The sequence below is a fragment of the Megalobrama amblycephala genome, linkage group LG1 (genome assembly GCF_018812025.1).
Source record: "Megalobrama amblycephala isolate DHTTF-2021 linkage group LG1, ASM1881202v1, whole genome shotgun sequence".
In the NCBI taxonomy this organism is placed as follows: domain Eukaryota; kingdom Metazoa; phylum Chordata; class Actinopteri; order Cypriniformes; family Xenocyprididae; genus Megalobrama; species Megalobrama amblycephala.
Window position 1 is genome coordinate 1160786 of NC_063044.1, and position 20151 is coordinate 1180936.

General features: G+C 37.0%; 1 long non-coding RNA gene across 1 annotated transcript; it reads left to right on the forward strand.

Moving 5' to 3' along the window:
* Window positions 1-7257: 7257 nt before the first annotated feature.
* On the forward strand, window positions 7258-13348 carry LOC125245440. Its single transcript, XR_007179531.1, has 5 exons — window positions 7258-8114; window positions 8224-8274; window positions 8649-8699; window positions 11453-11503; window positions 12258-13348. It is a non-coding gene; the product is annotated as an uncharacterized LOC125245440 (long non-coding RNA).
* The last annotated feature ends 6803 nt before the right edge of the window (window positions 13349-20151 follow it).

A 20151-nucleotide genomic window follows, 5' to 3' on the forward strand; every position in this document is an offset into this window, starting at 1 on the left:
CTGACAACAGACACACATTCACTTTTATCTGATATGCTGAACACTATAGGTTACGTTAATGTTTCTTTATCCAATGTGTGAAGAATAACAATCCGAAAAGGTCAGAAGTGCGTCCTAGAAATGAATCCCCGTCGTTTAACAGTTTATTATTATTATTTATCGTAAACAGTTGGCAAACATTGCTGTAGGCTATATTGTTTTGTTCAGCTGCTTATGTTATCTCGGCTCGCATTCTACAAGCATTAAATAGTGCAGCGCTGCTCGGTTTCCGTGGACAGTAAATCCCGCCTCCTTTGATTTGATTGGTTATCTCAAACATTTTGACATTGATAAGCGCTTTTAGACAGACTGAGCACACTGATTAGAGTCTTTGTGGGCCGCGCCCGCGCGAACAATTCGTCTGTGCTGACGGAAAGATGGGCCTATGGACTATTTACTACAATTCATTCATACATTTACATTGCAAAGGGCCGGCCCACAGGGAAAACTCCCGGTACTGCCGATAGCCTTGTCCGCCCCTGGGGGAAATAATGGGCGTCCAGTGCCACAAAACAAGATCACTTACCTTGTAATTATTATTGCTATAGCATCCCGATCGTCTGTTTGAGCCAATCGAGTACACTCCCGAAATGCCCTATTGCAGTCTGTAAGAAACTCTCTCCGCGCCATGTCCTGCTGCTGATGATACTACTACTACTACTTTCTTCCTCGCCGCCAAAAGTTTTTGGTTAAAAGGAAGTTGCGCCAGACTTGAGCACATCGTAACCATTACGTAAGTGCTCGTTCACAATCTCATTAATAATAAAACGATCTGAATCGTGCGTATCACCATATTAATTAGTCATGAGAAGGATTACAAACAGTTACGACAGGCAATGTCAACGTGACACAACACCTTTATTTATTTAAATTATTCATGATATAGTGACCCAAGCACTACACTGAGCTTACCTCATCAATCATCAAAAGTCAACGACATTCGACGAAAGGGTGACGCACACACACGGAAGAGCCACTTTTGCAGGAAACCGAATAGATAAATTTGGAATTAGGTGAACATTATGTTTTATTGACAGCACTGGGCGTAATGACAGAAATCAGAGTTGACAATTAAATGGTACTTTCGATGAAAGGAGATAATTACTGAAATGTAATTTCTTACAGATGAGGGAATCGTGAATTGCTGGACAGACGGATGGCTGAAGCACACTGGCTGACTATAGAGATACACACAGGAAAACAATGGGGAACAGACTATGGAGAATATCGTTGGAATACATTCTTGAGTTGTTTCCTATACATACATGCTTATTCCGTCTTCTATTTGTTTATATTATTGTAAATAATTTTGTTTTACATTTGTAAATACATTTGTAATACATTTTATTTATCTACACACCACACGTTGTATGTGTTTATTACAAATTCAAACAGTAAAACTGTCACAAAACTAACAGATCTATAAGAACCAATTCTTTTCTTGTATACACACACACCAGCACATGAAAGCAGTATTAAAAATCAGGTAAACAAGAGCAAACCTTTACCAGAAACATGAATATAGTTTACTACAAAAAAAGAGTAAAAAAAAAACAACAACAATGAAGGAGGCCTGCAGATGTTGAGAAGAACCATGGATTCAACATTCATAATGATTTTTCCCTCCATAATGCATAAGAATGTTCTATGATGTAGATGAAATTCTCTAGGCAGATTTAAATTCGTGAGTAAACATTAGTGATTGCAGTACTGTACAACATTTGCTGGATGTTTGTGTAGGCTATGTAATTTTTGGGGGAAGTGGGAAAAGATTATAACAAAACCACTCATTAAAAAACAATAATAAGCATGTACTTTTCATTAGTGTATGTCTATAGATGAATATGTTATAAAATCAATAGTGAACACACCTGTAGTTATGATGATATAATTTAGTTTTTAATAAACGTATTACTAGAATAAACTGCAGTGCAGTGAATAATGAAATTTCATCAACATAAGAGTGTTTACTGTGCTGTGTTAATTGTTTTGAGAGCAACAACATTCATTCATTTGAAGACATGTGTTAGGATTAAAATAAATACAAATAAAAAATGTATGCTATAATTATTATGTGTAGGCCATAGTTGTAGCACTATTTCATAAACTGTTCATTGTTTAAAGATTTATTTTAGACAAAATCCTGCCAATTTGCAATCCTAAGTCTGCTTGTGCAAGTACACCAGCAGGTGGTGGTAAAGTTCCCACGTTTTTTATTTCACAAAATGACGCGTTAACACGTAATTACGCGTTAACACGTCATTTGCGCGTTAACACGTAATTACGTGTTAAGACGTCGGTTTCACACGTTTTGGCCCTTTTGGCCTTCCATAAAAAAGAAACACGTAAAAAATTGCCGCGTTAACGCGAACAAACAGTGCGTGTTGATACGGTCAAAAGTCACGCGTTTCGTTTAAAGACATTTGGCCCCGATCGCGTTCCATATGTCACACGCTGCTAAGATGGCAGCGGCCTCATTTTCGCTTCAATTTTTTTTTTTTTTTTTTTTTTTTGCGTCAAATCTGCTGTTCAGAACTCTATGGGTGACGTCACGGACACTACATTTTTTTACAGTCTATGATTGGGACGCACCTCTTATGTAGCCCCGCCCCTTTTCAGCACTGCGCTCGCTGTCTTTTGACTTCCGGTTTGTATATCCACAGCGATCTTACATTTATGAATGAACTGCTCATTTTAAAATCTTCCCGGTCTACTGACATTTGTGAAGACATCTGCTTTAAACATAACAATGCTCATGATAACTTTCATTGACTCTACAACAAGTAAATCCACTTCACCAGCTAATTATTCTTTGACAGCGATGCCATAGAAATGTACAGAGCTACCGAAAAACGGAAGTTCAAAGACAATTTTATAAAGATGGCAGCACGCTTGTTTCTCTGGTAAATAAGGTCTATTCTACTTACTTAAAAAATCACTCGTTTGCTCCCTCATTTAAAAATACAACATTTGATGACTGGGTTGGAAAAGAAATTTGTTGCTTTATAGACATAATTATTGTTAAGGTATTTCCATCATTTAAACAGCTACAAAATAAAAAATATAACATACCTTGTTCAAATTTTTTAAAATATTTGCAGCTGCAAAACTTTGTTAAACAAAATAATCCATTAGACCACAACTCTCTAAATCAATACTTTTGCATGATCCTTACAATAAAAGAGGTATTTCATATATGAAGCACTATTCCAGTTGACAAGCACTCTAGATCACTTAAAATCCTCCTGGGTGGAAGACTTGAATTTTGAAATTACAGAGGAGCAATGGGAGGCATTCATCTGAATGTAGAAGTATTTTTCTGACATTGTCAAGAATATTATAAAGGCCTATTGATGTAGATCCTCTGATGGGAGTTTTAAGTATTGTTGAATCTGAGATAGCTAAAAACAGTGCTGAACAAAATATAATTACATTTGTCTGTCTATTAGCACAAAGATTAATATTGTTAAACTGGAAACGGAAAGCTGCTCCCACATACAGTATATAAATCTGATTAGAGATATAACGAAACATTTGGAGCTAGAAAAAATCTAATTCTCTTTTAAAAAAAGAAAGAAGAAATAAATGTTATAAGATATGGCAACCTTTATAAGATATGTTTAACTGTTGTGTAATTATTCGTTGGACAGTTATATGTGAGTGAATATGTGTTGGTTTATATGTGTTGTATGGTTTATATACAGTATGTTTAAGGAAAAATATAAAGTTTTTTTTTGAAAAGATGTGTTCAAATCTGCTATAATTGCTTTGAATTTTGTTAGCAATCAAAAGTTATCCATACAAAAATTAGCAATCAATTTGTCATACTGTTTGATACATGACACATTTAAATATCTATCTATCAGTACTTTATAAAGTAGTATTTACTAACCATGAATAATGATGAAATAGATGTTTCTTGTTCCTCCCTTGTACTTCTGTCTTGAGCAGATTTTATTTTGAAACTCCTTTCAATTCTGCATTTTTATATATACTGTATAGGGGTAACTTTTCCTTGGAACTTAAACCTGTTAAACAAGAAACATTTCAGAAATCTAATAACCAGTTTTTCAAGTGACAAAAGACATGGGAGTGAAACTATGTGGAGATTCAGTCTGTCATCTGTAATGCCATTCTGTAGAACAATTGCAATTACTGGTAAACAAACAACACTGAAATGTTTAGTTAGGAGACAAAATGACAGACAAAACAAAATACAGACAGCACTGTCTGCAGAGGTTTCTCTGACCTCAGAGCAGCATTTGCAGTATTAGCAACATTATGCCGTTCATTCAGTCTGTGACAGGGACTTGATAAAGTGTAGTGTCTCTGTAATCATTTGAGCTCATGTGATGCAGGTGTACCTGCTCATCCATTATCCTTTAAAACAGAATCTCATTCTAGTGACATTAAATTCTTTAACACACTGGGCCAAACAGACCTCTATTTCTGTAATGACGACTCTCAGAGGGTTTGCCATGGTAAAGAATAGGGATGAGCGAGTACAGCATTATCTGTATCTGTATCTGTACTCGGAGTGGCTTGTCTTGAAATGGGCGGGGCTTTAACCGGTATGTTATTTTAAGCATGCAATTGATATGGGTTTTTATTTTTTTACATTATTAATACAAAGATAATTATATTTCAGATTGAATGCATGTATGCTAGGTGAGAAACTTGACCACATGGGAGATTTGTGGACATTTTGGGATGAAATTTACCACCCCGTCACAAAAACGTGATGGGGTGGTATGTGACGGGGTGGTAAATTTCATCCCAAAATGCCTGGGGGGTAAAACTTTTTTTTTTGTTGGCAGGGTTCCCTTGGTAAAATGTGCATTCCAAGGGCTAAATATCGTGTTATTTGGGCTCGCTTCAACCCGTGGACATGAAAAACAACCCACTGCAAGTGTAAAAGTAGGAAATTTCACAGGAAAAACGCAGACTTGGCAACACTGTTTGGTTCATTCATTCATTCATTCACTCACTCACTCACACACTTTTTAGTCAATTTGAAGGTCATGGGCCTGGTATGTGCTATTTGCAGCGCGTTCGTCTATTTGTAAGCGCTGTAGACTTTTGCAGCGCGTTTCACTATTTGTAAGTGTTGTGGACTTTTGCAGCGCATGTGTTGTCAAACTGATGAAGATGTTTTCTTATTTGCTGGTGTTTTTTCTATTTGGATGTGTTTTCTTCATTTGCAGCACGTTGAGCTCTCTCGGCCACTGTACTAAACACATAATGCGCATGTGCATACCGTTACCGTTTTCACAATTTGGCGTTTTTGCAGAGATAATAACGATAACATTTTCAAAAGTTTGCATTTTCAAGTCCCAAAACACTGTCGTGTATACGGCCCCTGAAATAGACGGCACTGTCTGCAGAGGTTTCTCTGAGCTGTTGCGATTCTGTAATCATTGAAGCTCATGAGATGCATGTGTACCTGCTCATCCATCATCCTCTGAAACAGAACCTCCTTCTCGTGACACTGAATTCTTAAACACGCTGGGCCAATCAGACCTCTATTTATACAGTTTATTCCACAGATGCAGGTACTAATACTGGATGACTATGGCAGCACCTCATGAATGCAAGGACCATCCACCAACCTTGGCAGTCGTCTTGATGACAGCTGATTTGAACGGACCCGTAGGGTTGAAATAAACACATCCGTTTCCTGTCTCAACATCCTCGTTCTCACCAAATGAGCCATTTTTTTAAATCCTGAAGTCACTGAGGTGCTGACAGTGATCAGTCTGCTGATTGGTCAGTTTGAATGTCTCACATTTGGGTTTCAGTCACAATGTCAAGGAAGGGATAAAAGAAGATTAATAACTTTTACTTTGGCTCTTATATTTTTGGGGGGCTCTGCTTTTCTTCTCTACCTCTGCCTTCCTGGTTAACTGAGTTAAAAGCCATAGGCCAAACTCAAGTCCTCGATGACATCTCTCTTTCTCTTATTCACATTTCTGGATTACTGTTGGGATTTGTTTGCTGATTGGATTGTCTACCTGTGTTATAGACACCTACCTGTGCATTGACAACGGATTATCTGCTTGGGGTATAGATGTTTTTTTTATTTTTTTTATTTAATGTTTGCTACAATAAACATCTGCAAATGGATTCAGCCACTTCTCCCAGTGTGAGTCAGTTACAGAATACTTCACCTGAACTGAATCCAGCAGAAGTAGAAATCAGGTTTATGTCCCAGAGAAGATGTTTCAGGGCTAGATTACCTCAGATAAACATCTCTAAGCTTCAGAGGTTTGCAGCACATGTGTAAAAGCACAGATTGTCAATCAGTTATAAATAATTATTATTCAGCCCTTCTTTTCCATTCTCACATTTCATGGATCTGCATTCAAAAGTGAACAAATTGTATGCATTATGGACACTTTATGTTTTGCAATAGGAGTTTCTACCTCAAAGACTTAAGAGCACATGGTAATAAAGTGTTTCAGAACCACAGACTCATTAATAAACAGTAAAATGAGAAACAGTACTTCCACACTGTATGACAGCAATATCAGAATGTGTAGCTTTCTGTGATTCACTTACAAAGACACACCTAATCATCTGTTTGATCATGACATAATGAGGTTTAAATAAAATAATCAGAATTAATTCAGCATAGCATTAAAATCTCATAAGATGGAACACATACATGAAAACAACTAAAGAAAAAAAGACACACCTCAGATCATATTTGTATCTTCCTTTTTCCTCTGAACTGCTGTGTTGAACAGCAGCTCTGAAATTCCTTTGACTTCTACCAGTATGTGACATGAGAATGAAAAGAATAATAGTCAGACGTCAACACGCATAATCATTATGGCTTGTTATTTAGAAAGGTTCATTCTCAGGAAACGGAGCTGCACTTTGTTTAGAAGTAGTTTTACAAATTTGTGAATATGTCGGCTCTCTTCCCTTAAAAGATTAGTTCACATTCAAATAAAAATTTCCTGATAATTTACTCACCCCCATGTCATCCAAGATGTTCATGTCTTTCTTTCTTCAGTCGAAAAGAAATTGAGGTTTTTGATGAAAACATTCCAGGATTATTCTCCTTATAGTGGACTCCAAACGGTTGAGGTCAAAATAAATATTAAAATTAAAATATTCTTTCTTCCGTAAGTTGAATAGGGAAAGTTTTTTTGAAGAATACGAAAGTGCAGTTTTGGCGGAAGCACTTGGAAGGCGATCATCTGTTTATATAAATCATATACATATGTATTTTTTTCGAAAAAATTTTGGGAACGTGTGCAAAAGCAGCAAAGTTAATTTCCACAGGGGAAATTAAGGCTGCGTTACACAGCTAAAGGCAGGGGATTCAGGGGAATCCATCTGTAGTCAGGGGACTGCAGAAATTTTTTTTTGGGTTCAGCGTGATCAAGACGTTCTTGGAAACTGAATCACGTTGGGACAGTTAAGACATTTCCAAGGGGAGGTTTCTGGTAGGGAAATCTAAGCTGTGTCACACACAAAAGCAAAAAAAAAAAAAAAACTAAAGCAAATTTCTGGGGAAGCCAGCTGTAGTCAGGAGATTGCAGAAAATTTGTAAGTTCAGGGGAACCGAGGCTGGGTGACACGGCTTAGGCTGGAGAGGAAAGTTCAACCTGTCCGATTTTGGGTTAACGATTGGATCTGTAGGAGACGTCCAACAGATTATTTTAGTGCGCATCGACAAGGTAAATCCACGAGAGTCGGGAGAGCCAATATGGGGAAATCCCAGAGTAAGCTTACAAAATATGATGCACCTGTTTTGTTAAATGAGAAGATTGTATGGCCAAAAATGCATGCAAGATGTAGGAAAATTGGTTAAAGAGAGAAGGAACATTGAGTGTCATAAGACTTATGGTCGTAAGGGAATGAGTTGAAGAGAATTGTGATGTGGGGATGTTGTGTTTGTGTGAAAGCGGTGTGCTGGCGGTAAGTGCCCCTTGTTTAAAGAATTGAATATAATAAAGTCTAGCTACCACAACATTTAGCATTTAGAATTAATTGTAATATTGTATTGTAAAAAACAGGAGCAGGATGTAAAGCAGCCTACAGCTCCAATAAGGCAACAATACAAAGTGAGTTAGCATCTATCTTTCAATACAGTGAAGCACTGCAATGTGGCAGTCCTTTCAATGTTTGTAAGAATGTCTGAGACAAATAACTGCTTAACTTTGATCTGAACAGACACCCAGCCCTCTTCTTCATCACAGAGGCGCCCTGTTTACCGGCCAGAAGGTACATAAAGCTTGTCCTTGTCATGATGTCTTAAATGTAAAGGAAAACACACACATCACATCTTTCAGGCATCTATATTACTGTAATTATTGCTTGTATACAGCTATTATTAGCACAAACAATTTAATTAACATTGTTTTAAATCAAGAATCCAGCTACTTATTTATGTTATTTTTTGACGTGTAAACCTCCTTTAAGAAAAATGTCTCAGCATTACATCACTTGCTCACCAATGGTTGTCATAATGAGAAAAATTCCATCCCCTGTTGTCCTATCACATAAAAATTCACCAACATATTTGTTTAGATCTGTTTTTATTTGTTTTATTTTATTTGTTTAGGACGTTGTTGACCACTGCATTGTGTTTCATGCAGAATCAGAATCATCAAGACCATCTTCCCTAAATTTTCTGGCTGCAAATCAAGGTAATTTAAAGTTTTTAACTGTATCACTGCATTTATCGATATTGTATTTATCAGCAACAATTTAAATAAATTCATTCATATCACAATAGTATAAATGCAGTGAACTGTTCTGCACAGTTTTTTTTTGTATTTAATAGGACTGGGCAATATAAAAATTATATTGTAATTATTTTGTCATATTGCTATTTGAACTGCAATATTACTGACATGAAAACACCAAATTAAATGAATAGTTCACCCCACAATATAAATTTGCTCTTAATGTACTCACCCTCAGGCCATCAAAGATGTTGTCTTTCTTTCTTTCTTTCTTTCTTCAGTAGAAAATGCAAGTCAACGGGTGGTATCCGTTTAGAGTCCAAAAAAAAAAAAAAATTAACAAATTAAGGAACACAAAATGAATCCCAGTGGATACCATAAATTGAGGTATTATGAAGTAATTGATAATATAATTATGTAGGATAATGTTGCTATAATGTACTGACGCTAGGTTAAGGTTATTCTCTCAATTTGTGCCGTTTAAAAAAGAAACAATCTGAAATATAGAGTAGGCCCCCTTTTTTTTTTTTCAAATTGCTTAAAACCTGGTTGCCCTTTTGTGCTTGATTTAAAAATAGAGACCTCTATATGGTCTAAAACGTTACAGGCGCTGTTACTTTGTTTGTGGCCTTAAAATTGCAATAGGACTATCTGGTTGCTAGGACATAACAAGTCTCTGGGACAGCAGACAAGCCATTAAAGTAAGCCTAATAAATATACTAAATATGTTTGACTTAAATAATCTAAAGTTTAACAAAACGAAAGAAAAAAACTGTGGGACAAGTCTGTGCTGCTGAGTTTATTTTTGTTGTGAGGAGCGGCTATACACAAGTCAGGAAACTGAGATGAGAAAACGCATCCTGTAGTTTCATTTACATCCTGTTATCATTGTGAGCGCAAACAAATAAAAGTAAACACTTTGTGGCTGTATCTGTGTGATCAAAAATAATGGAATAGGCTATTAATTAATATGAATTAATTGAATAAATAATATATTATATAATATATAAATTAATATTATTAATAACACTGTTCGATCGCGCCGGCACCACATACACATCATATTTTAGCATTGCAAACTTGATTTTGTAGCCTGATTAACATATAAACATCAAGTAACATATAAACATCAAGTAATCTAATGGCCTAATTAACTGGAAGGGAAAAAACAAGGACTAAAAAAACAACCTATATAAATTCATTTATAAACAAAATAATTGTATCCTGTTTAACTCATTCTATTTAATGTTGCAATTCACTTTGTATAGTGCATTTATGTTTTATTCGTCATTATTATTATTGTTATTTTATTTAAAGAAAATAGCCTTTGCCTATATCCCTGATAGCACACGTACATCTCGGAGACGTCTATTTGATGTGTGTGTTTACGTCTGGAATACGTATTTTTTTAGAGTGTTTGCTCATCTGCAATACGTCTATAGGACGTTTCCTGTCAGATGTCAAATAGACGTTTAGAAGATGTCTTTAAGATGTTTATGATTTAGAATGTATGTAAAACTGACATATTAAAGACGTCTATCAGATGTTTGTAAACAGCAGATGCTTTCCAGATTAAGTGATCTTTAACAGACATCTTGCAGACGTACGTGTGGCTACTTTACATGGACAGTGATTAAAGTCTGTGTTTGTTTTAAAGGTGTATTGTCATGCATTTTGCATTTAGATTGCCCTGCATCTGCACATTCATCATCATTTATTTCCCCAAACACGGGTGACATGCACCACAAAAAAAAAAGTATTGCCAAATGTTTATAGCCCCTTTCTAAATGAAATTTAGGAAGTAACACTCACTACTATTTCAACATGCAAGATTCCAGCGAAATGTTAAGACTTGTTCAGCTGAAAAAAGGAAAAACACCCACTGCTGTTTCAACATACAAGGTTCTATAAACTTTGTCATGTTTTGTTGAATTTCATCTTAGTAACATAAGTCATAGGTCAATTGGAAGAATTGTTTTAATTATTGTAGATTTTTTAAATTAATTATTGTAGATTATTGTAGGTTAAGTTCAGTTCAGTGTTCGCTCCAGACCCGGAGCTGTTGATCTTTTTTTTATTATTGTTATGAGCTCAAGTTCACTTGCATTTGCATCCTTTTGTGCAGACAGGATACAAGATGTAATGTTACGTTTATGTTGTGTATCTAGGATATTAATCACATAGGATGTGTCACAGAACGGACTTTAGTCCTAATTTGTTTGCTCATTGTTCGCAATGTTCTGTGCTGTGTACAACCCCAAATCAGAAAAAGTTGGGACAGTATGGAAAACACAAATAAAAAAAGAAAGTAGTGATTTCTAAATTTACTTTGACTTGTATTTCATTGCAGACAATACAACAGCACATTATTTAATGTGTTCCTCATGATTTTTATTGTTTAAAAAAAAAAAAAAAAAAATCCTATTGTTGGTTCTTGCAACACATTTCAAAAAAAGTTGGAACAGTAAAGCATTTACCACTTTGTAATGTTGCCATTCCTTTTCACAACACTTAAAAGATGTTTAGAAAAAATTTAAAAATTTAAAAACTCCATCCCCTGTTGTCCTATCACATTAAAATTCACCAACATATTTGTTTAGATGTGTTTTGAACTAATTTAACTGGTAAAAGATGCCTGATCTGTGCATATTTTTAAAAAAAAGTCTTAATGAGTTAGAAGGACGTTGTTGACCACTGCATTGTGTTTCATGCAGAATCAGAATCATCAAGACCATCTTCCCTAAATTTTCTGGCTGCAAATCAAGGTAATTTAAAGTTTTTAAATGTATCACTGCATTTATCGATATTGTATTTATCAGGAACAATTTAAATAAATTAATTCATATCACAATAGTATAAATGCGGTATTGTAATTATTTTGTCATATTGCTATTTGAACTGCAATATTACTGACATGAAATACAAGGTTAAGGTTATTCTCTCGAGAAATTAAAACAAATGCGTGCAGGAAACTCAGTTAACAAACTGAGGTAAAAATTCAACGACCACATGCTCTATTCCTAAATACCATAGCGATTGAAAATGTGACACAGATTTCAAAAAACGGTTCAAAAAACAAGTAGTTAATATTAATCACTTACATGTTAGACACAATTGACTGCATTTGTTGTGTTTCAGCAGCGAAAATAGTTCCAAACAAGCAGAACCATAGCGCATCTCACTCTGCAGCGTTTTCATTACTGAATGATTTAAAGTTTATGAACGAATCGGAAGATTCAAAGAATCCCAAAAAAACTGCCTCATTCTAAATCAGGGGTTCTCAACCTTTTTCAAGCTGATGCGGCCATGCCAGAGGTCTAGTTTTTGTGTAAAGGCATACACTTTGTCTGCAAGGAGCAAAATATGAGTTTCGCAGCCTTGCAAAGACAGGTTGAGGCCATTCAAGCTGTCAAATATATCGACCAAATAGGACAGAGACGCAAGCCACATAGTGTCATCCAGATGCTTTGCCAGATCTGATTTGATTTCTGTCAAAAACCACTTCATCTCCTCTCGCAGCTCATACAACCGCTGTAACACCCGCCCCCTGGAGAGCCAGCGAACTTCAGTGTGCAGAAGCAGCTGTTCATGCCCTGACCCCATCTCCTGGCAGAGGACCCCAAACAAGCGAGAGTGATTTGATTTGATGAGATTTATCATTTTCATGGATTGGTTCAGCACGGAGTCAAAGAGAACCGGCATTTTTTTAGCAGCTAGTGCTTCGCGATGGACCATGCAATGTGTACATTTCACAAGTGGAGCTACTTGCTGAACGCGAGCAGCTAGGCCACGCTCACGCCCCGTCATTGCCTGCGCACCATCCATGCATAGGCCAATGCATCAGTCCCAAGCCAAACCATTTTCACGGATAAAAATATCAAGGACATTGAAAATGGCTTCTCCTGTAGTGTGCGACTGAAGAGGCCGGCAAAACAGGACATCCTCCTCAATCGCCTTGTCCCGCAGATACCTGACATAGGTGAGGAGCTGTGCCTGCCCAGCAATATCAGTGGATTCATCCAGCTGCAGCGCGTAGTAAGGACTCTTTTTTACGAACTCTATCAGTTGCTCTCTGATATCATTGGACATGTCTACAATTCTCCTACGACTGTGTCATTGGACAGGGGTATTGCTCCGAGTTTGGCTGCTGCACTATCGCCTATCATTATTCTTGCGCTGCTGGCAAAATGAGAGTCTCTGCGATTGTATGCGGTTTACCCAGTTTACCGATTCTTTTGGCCACTACATACGATGCCTCCAAACACTGTTTAGACACAGTGCTGTGGACTGAAATGGTTGCCTGTTGCTGATGGAGGCCATCAAGCTTTCTTTTAAAATATTCAGCCGGTTTATTTTTAATGTCAGCATGCTTTGTTTCGAGGTGCCTTTTTAATTTGCAGGGCTTCATACTGTCGTTTGCCAGCACCTCGGCACACAAGACACACTGAGGTCTCAGATCAGCCATGACTGTAAACCCAAACTGCAGGTATACTTCATCGTACCTTCAAAGCTTTTTTGCTGCTGGTGGTGCGTCGGTTGGCTTGTTGGTCCTCACAAGAAATTTCTCCATTTTTGTTATGTGTTTTCAATAAAGTTTAGGCAATATGTAACTGTGTGTGTGGCTATGTTGAGAGACGTATCAGGGGCTAATCAGTCGGGACTTAGGCACGATCTTTAATTAAACGAACAAAACAATTATTTTGCAGACAATTCAGATTTTATTTTAATACTTAACGATTGTAGTCCTCGTCAGTGTGTGTGTGTGTGTGTGTGTGTGTGTGTGTCTTAGTTGCGTGGGTAGTTTTAGCTAAGTGTAGCTACTGCCTAGCAGTTAAAAAAATGACTGGCTAGGGCTGAGATTTGATCTAATCTTTAAAAAGAATGTTTGTGGGTTTGGTCTTTAAAAAGTCTGTTGGGGTTTTGTAGTGAAGGCCTTTGTAAATCGAGATTGATAACAGACTAGCGAGAGCTGGCACAAGTGAACTTGGCAAGAGACTAGACTAGAGTGAATGGAGAGCTATGTCGTGAGTCAATTTAAATGCAGTGATTTATTTTTGTGTGAGAGTGAGTGAACATTTACATTTACACCCCGCTCAGTGTCACCAAATGTGACACTGATATGACAGTTCAACAAACAAGTTAATAATATTAAGTCACTGTTTTGGTCTATTTTAGCAGCGAAAATAGATCCGATGAATTGAAAACAAAGATCACAACATAGCGCATCTCACAGCAACACTCAATCGTGTTTTGAATTATTCAGTGTTTTGAACAAATTGTTTGAGTCAAAGATTAAATTACCCATTCCACAAACATCTGTCTCATTCTTGATGAATCGGCTGTTTGAACGAATCGTGAATGAACGACTCAATGACTCGCTTAATAAAACCGCCTATCACCTGCATTTGCGCTCACTATCAACAAACCAATCAAATTTGTTCGTAACTTTTTTTTTTTTTAAATCAGTCCAAACACATTTTAATTTTTATTCAGGAGTTATGTATATACAAAACTACAACTTTTTATGACAGTAGTTTAGTGATAAAAAAAAAATTCAAATTTATTTTTCCAGGTTTTACAGTTGTATTTTTGTAGAAAATGACTGATCGTTTCTCTAGATAAGACTCTTTGTAATGAAGGGTCAACAGAGGAGGGATCCATTTGCAGCTTTTATTAAGATCAGTATCAACAGGGCAAGGGCAAAGGCAGAGATGTAAACAGGAACAGGCAATGGTCGGGGTAGGCGGCAGACAGACAGTGTTCAGGATACAGGCAAGGATCAGGGCAGGCAGCGAACAATCACAGTCCAGTAAACAGGCAAAGATCAGGGCAGGCAGCAGAGAAACACACGGGGGTCAACAGTCCAATTGGCAACAGGAATAACAATCCACAGAAAACGCTCAGAAGTGATCACTGGGGCAAATCAAGACTTTCGCGGTGTGTGTGTGTGCTATTTAAATAGTGTGAGAGTGATGTGGTGCAGGTGGCCTATGGGAAACGTAGTCTGAATCGTAAATAGTCAATATTCTGGTGAAGGCTTTCTCCGGTGGTGCGGGGGAGGAAGTGCGGGAGCCTCACTTGTGACACCCTTATTCCTCGTCTGGTATCGTTTAAAGCCCTTTGAATCTGCACTGAAACTGTAATTTTGACCTTCAACCATCTGGAGGCCATTGAAGTCCACTATAAGGAGAATAATCCTGGAATGTTTTCATCAAAAACCTTCATTTCAACTGAAGAAAGAAAGACATGAACATCTTGAATGAGATGAGGGTGAGTAAATTATCAGGAAATTTTAATTTGAAAAGTGAACTAATCCTTTAATGAAATGAATGATTAGTGCAGCATATAAACAGTTGGATGAACTTATCATGGCTGGAGAAGTCAGCCGTCTCTCTCTCTAGGACAAACAGATGATGGGCAGCAGGGCTTTCTGTCTCAGCAGACATGTGGCGATCCTTGTCACTGTAAGAAATAAGGAGCGGTTACTTGAATGTATATTTGAATCTGTTTGTGAGAGTTTGTGTATAAAAGGTTTTGTGTCATTACCTGTTGCATTACCAGTATGAATATTGAAAGAAAACAAATATGTATATTGGTGTATATTTTTTTTGTGGCTGAAAAGAAAAAAGTAGGCAAAAAATGAATGGCTTGGAAAATGGCCCGCTCATTCATCTTTGTGTAGCCTACTAAAAAAAAAAAGGAAGACAAAGCCGCAGGGGAGTCATTCAGGGCAACTTGGAGAGCAAGAGAGGTGGTGTTTTGTGGCTCAAAAAAAAAGCAGGCACAAAAAGTAATGTGGCTTGGAAAATAGCCCGCTCACATTTGTGTAACCTACTAAATAAGAGACAGAGCCACAGGGGAGTTGTTCAGGGCAACTTGGAGAGCAAGATGGGTGGTGTTTTGTGGCTAAAAAAAAGAAGTAGGCACAAAAAGTAATGTGGGGAAGCCTGAGGGATGTTCGACGTCCACCCTTGTCTCTTAATCCAGGCCTCCACTCGTGACTCAGACGGCTGACGCCGACCGAAATGTTCTATAAAGAAGTATCCCAAGAAGCATTAGCCATTGTGGTCACATGTTCTAAGAGATTTCACTACTTGTGCATATATGACTGTAACAGAACGTGCATTTGGATCCTCACCAAGGACACGCTGTTCACGCAGCTTGAGCTGCTCGCTGCACCAGCGGCTGTAGCAGTGCCTCTAGTGTTTCATGTCTGCGTGCCCTTTTCGGAGGAGGCCCGTCAAGAGTCACTGGGTAAGGACTGAACCAGCAAGTCAAACGCCGTCTGTTCATTCATCCTTTTCTCTCGGCTAGAAGATCCACCAAAACCACTTCTAGAAGATCAAAGAATAAAATTTTTTTTAAAAAAATGAAGAAAATGCCAATTAATGACTGCCTCGAGTAGCACAATTACTACTACTGATAATTTCGTTCACTAGATTTCAGATTGCATACCGTGTTTTTCCAGGAAGCTGGTCTGTCACGCTCTGGGCCAGAAATGCATCTTCCCGAGGGTCGCTGCTGGTCACACTGCGAAGGTTGTATCTAGAACACAGAGCAACATTAATATGCAAAAAATAAAAAGGACAAGTGGACCATGAGCAAATTTGTGTACTTGAGATTTTGTAAGAAATGACACAGCACTTACTTGGCATGGAGTCTGTTTCGAATCATTCGCCGGGGTTATATATCGGCCTCCCACTACTCGACACTAAAGATTTGTCCTCTGCTGGCGCATCATTTCCTTGAAGCATCGCCAGCCGTACCTTGTTGAAGTACAGACCAAAACCATAAAAACATACATATGAAGCTGTAGTCTTGCATGACTTTATCTGCTGTTATGGTGTAATTTTGAATATAAACTTACATGTTCCTTGTCATCAGTCAGCAGTTCTTCCTCCTTCACTGCAACAGAAGCTCCGTTCGGTACGTGGGTTCTCCCCTCCTGTTCCTGAACCTGCAAACAGACATTTGTGTCAGGCGTCACAAACACTCACAAGGTACACGCATCTGTGGAGCACAAGATCAGGAGGCATGGGTAAAGTAAAATACACTTACGGTCATGTTCGTCACAATGTGTGCCTCGTTCGCACCTTCTCCAGGGCTTTGAGGAGCAGATGAAGGTAAAGAGGGCACAGGCCGTGTGGGGGAAGGGAGGACTGGAGGTTTGTTTGTTACCACTAAGCCCTTCTTTTGCATCTCCTCTAACAACCTGAGGAAATTAAACACAAACATTTGAATAAATATTGAATATTGTACTGCAACATGACAAAGCAGTGAAGCATAAAATGTAATTTACACACCTGGCAAGAGGATCAGCAGTTGCCAAAATGTCTTTAATACTCTGGTACTCCCAGAAACGCCCCCTGTGGGTAAGTTCAGCCAGCTCTTTCTTGGCTTGGATCACCGTGGCCTGTATCTCTGCCTCTGAGCGGTCGCGCATGCACACCGTCCTGAGGTGCCCAGGAAGAGAGCGTGGAGCCTTCTTGCAGTGAGGGCAGAGGAAGTACATCCGGCTGTGGAAAGATCTGTGTGAACAATAAGAAGACAAAGTTATATAATACATTTCCATTAAGTTAAATAACAAGTAGGCATCATGTCGTGAGACTCTTATTCTGCAGCACAACTCTTCAAAAACAACAAACGGCATCAGATTACACAAGGCCGAAGGAGCTTTCCAAACAAAGGAATATATGTAGAAAGACCTGTAGTGCTCCAGTAAGTTATAGAGAAAAGTGAATTGTTCCCAATAGATTATACTGCATTTCCTAGCCAATATGAAATTACATTCAATAAGGCAGAAAACAATTATTTTATTCCAAGAAACCTCTACCCATCAATTTTACTCAGTCACAAAGACTATTTTGACTTGCTATCAAAACAATGCTTTTCTCATTTATTATATCTGGTCCAATAATATATATATATATATATATATATATATATAATTTAAACTGAGAAGCATTTACTAGATAAGTAAAGTATTGCCTTGGTTTCTGACTAAATAATTAATCAGAATAAGCAAAATAATATACCAGTGGGGTAAAAAGAAAAATATTATTGTTTTCAGTTTGAATTAAGATCTATTATGAATTAAACCATTGGCAGATAATTTAGCTTTTTTTAAGCAAAAACTCACTTAATTTGGATTTATTTCTTCAGAAAACAACACAATAATGCTTATATATCTACGGAAAGCTTATTTAAGAATTTTAGATACTTGGACTGTAAACAAGACAAAAATACTAAGTAAAACATTCTTTGCAGTGTGCATAAGGCAAATAAGTACTTACCCTTCGGAAGCCATTTCAAATGCTGAATATCCAAAACAAGCAGTGACTGACAAACAATAGATGATCTCCAGGTGATACTGAAAAACAACTGTAACCTTTCACAGCAGACAAGCTCCTTTAAACAGACCTCAGGTCAAACAGCCAATCAGCCCTCAGCACCCAACAGCCCCCAGATAAAACAACCAATCAGCATCCTGCACCCCCTGCCCAGGTGTTGATGGCCCATCATGCTCTAGTGCTGTAGTTTAGCTTATCTTAGATTAGTAAGAAACAAACAACAAAAATCTCTTCATCTCCATTTACTGTTTGAAAGTATATGTAGATACCATATGTAAATGAAGATGGAACTTAGTTTATATATATTATTTATATATAGTCGACATATAATGTAACATATACAGTGCTCAGCATAAGTGACAAATAACATTTTAAACAATATCTCAATGAACACAAAAACAATTTCCAAAAAAATGTTGACAAGACTAATCTGTTTAACTTATAACATGAAAGTAAGGTCAATAATATAACTTAGATCACACATTTTTCAGTTTCATTGAGATATTGTTTAAAATGTTACTTTCAAAGGGGGTGTACTCATTTACGCTGAGCACTGTACATGTACATTTATTGTTGACATACTGTATATAATGTAACATTCACATATAATAAATGTTTTAATTTAAAATATTTGAAACATTTTACATTTTTACATTTTGTCATTTGTAAACATGTTGTTTTTGTATACAAACCTGACACTTATCACAGATATGTATATTATATAGTTTGACTGTTGTCTTAAATACTTTATCACAAAGCTTTATGAGTGTTTCAGTTTCACACATTTTGATGTTATTTCCATTACTTTTACTGTAAATAGTGTTTTGAGTTATAGTTGGTCAAAGTTGTGTTACTTTAAAATGACAAATGCATCTTTTGTGAGCTGGTTTATGTGTGACTCCATTAACACTGCAGTCATCTTTAGTACAGGTCACTTTGGTTTACACATTAGAGATGATGTGCTGTAAATCACTGCATCATGTGATCATGACCGTCACATTACCTGCTGTTACATAACAAAGACTTTATGTGTGACTCCATTAACACTGCAGTTATTTTTAGTACAGGTCACCGTGGTTTACACATTAGAGATGATGTGGTGTAAATCACTGCATCATGTGATCATGACCGTCACAAAGACTTTATTAAAGACTTTATGTGTGACTCCATTAACACTGCAGTCATCATTAGTACAGGTCACTTTGGTTTACACATTAGAGATGATGTGGTGTAAATCACTGCATCATGTGATCATGACCGTCACATTACCTGATGTTACATAACAAAGATTTTATGTGTGACTCCATTAATACTGCAGTTATTTTTAGTACAGGTCACCTTTGGTTTACACATTAGAGATGATGTGGTGTAAATCACTGCATCATGTGATCATGACCGTCACATTACCTGATGTTACATAACAAAGATTTTATGTGTGACTCCATTAATACTGCAGTTATTTTTAGTACAGGTCACTTTGGTTTACACATTAGAGATGATGTGGTGTAAATCACTGCATCATGTGATCATGACCGTCACATTACCTGCTGCTACATAACAAAGACTTTATGTGTGACTCCATTAATACTGCAGTCATCTTTAGTACAGGTCCTGTCATTTACACATCAGATGTGCTGTAAATCACTGATCACGACACATTCAGATGCTCTGCTTCTACATAACAAAAGCTCTTTATGTGTGAAAACAACATCTGTTTAATTCATCATCTATACTGAGGATATTTTCAACTTAGTACAAACCTTGAAAACCCCAAGTGGCAGATAATTTAACTTGTTTTAAACAAAAACTCACTTAAGGTTTTTCCCCCACAGAAAAAAAACGCAATATCTTATGCAATTTTACTTATCTAGTAAAAGCTTCTTGATTTAAGAATTTATAGATATTTGGACAGGAAACAAGACAAAAATACTGATTAAGTAAAGCATTTTTTCCCCATTGTCTTGGATTGGATCTCTAATTAATGTATGATGCTAACTGCAAATTTTTTAATTATTAAACATTGCAAATAAAAGATAAATGCTATCATCATCATGATCAAGCCT